Source organism: Bison bison, unplaced genomic scaffold (assembly GCF_000754665.1).
Source record: "Bison bison bison isolate TAMUID 2011002044 unplaced genomic scaffold, Bison_UMD1.0 scf7180017864236, whole genome shotgun sequence".
NCBI classification, from domain to species: Eukaryota; Metazoa; Chordata; class Mammalia; order Artiodactyla; family Bovidae; genus Bison; species Bison bison.
In genome coordinates this window covers 6,005,151-6,006,522 of record NW_011494808.1, presented here as the reverse complement: position 1 = coordinate 6,006,522, position 1,372 = coordinate 6,005,151, and positions in this window count along the sequence as shown.

The window sequence follows — 1,372 nt, the reverse complement described above, 5'->3', positions numbered from 1 at the left end:
CTTCCTGGATGAGGCTGAAACTGTAGCTTAAGGAATGAGAATAAACAGAACTGGGGGGACCCTGACCCCAAGTTCACCACATGAGACCCGTGCACCCGACCCTTTGGAAAGATGCTGAGCAAGTGCTAAGTGCCATAGGCAACCTGTGCACAAACCTGGAGTGGTGCGATTTCTTCTAACCTAGCTCTTGCAGCTAGACTTTAAATATAGCTGCGCGCCCCGCCGCGCCCCGCCCCCCCGCCCCCTTCCCGCCCCAGAAAAAACTTTTCACCCATCTTGTACAAAATAAGTCCAGTTTCCAAGGAATTCTAAGGACCTTAAATCAGCATTTGGAGCTGTAAGTCTCATGGCGGTGGTGGTTTAGTCGCTAAATCGTGGACCACCTAGCAACTGGCACAGGACGCGGTGCTTTGTGTATCTTTACAACTATCTTCATGACTGGAGTGTTACCAAGTGTTTCGTAAAGTCCTCTGTGCTCCTGGCTTAAAATGTGTGTTTTTTTTGTAGTTAAAGGATTTCTTATATAAGAAATAAAAAATAAAAATAAAATAAAATATAAAGCTCTGTTACAAAATGATGACCATATAAAAAAGAGAGTATAAAAAGCATGGAGTTTGCGCAAAATCGTACCTCTTTTATCACCCGAGACTTCTCAGTTGCAAGAACTGAGCTTGCTGGGCTGAACACCGTTCAAATGTACCTTCCTAAAAGGGTCTTTGACTCGGTAAGTGTGCGCGATGCATAGTTTTCACGTTACGCCATGAGTGCCACTTAACAACTGTGCTAGCCAAGCAGCACGGGGTGGGTACCCGGCAGGCTTTTTAAAGGCCTGGATGCCAGTGCGCATTCCAGCCCGCGCACAGAAAGGAGACAGCAGCCGCCCTTCCCTGGGAGGGGCGCGGAAGCCGGCCCCCTGCCCGCCCACTCGCCCTCCCTGCTTTGTGAGCGAACCCGCAGGCCGGAGTGGAGGGCCACTGGATCACCAAGGGTGTTTTAATCCCTCCTGGAGCTGCTTTTCTTTGATGTCCCCTTGCATCCTTTAAGCAAGTTGTGCAAAATGGCTGCAGGGTGGACTGGCTCTCCCTTTAACAGCTCTCTGCTTGGGTGTATTTGTAAACACCGTGTCTGTCCTTCTCAGTGATGGCTGAAAAGCTTTTCCTTCCTCAGGTCGGTGTGGGAGATGTCAAAAAAAAAAAAAAAATCCTTTTTCTTAAAATGACTGTCTTCTAATAAATAGCCAAGTTCGGAGGGGCTAGGAGAGGTGAAAGGTGGCCCTTGGAAATAGAAAACTTTGACACAATCAGTTCTCAAAATCTGCATTGAGTTACGCAGTGGTGGGAGTGGGGGAAGGGGTATAGCAGTGGCGGGGGGG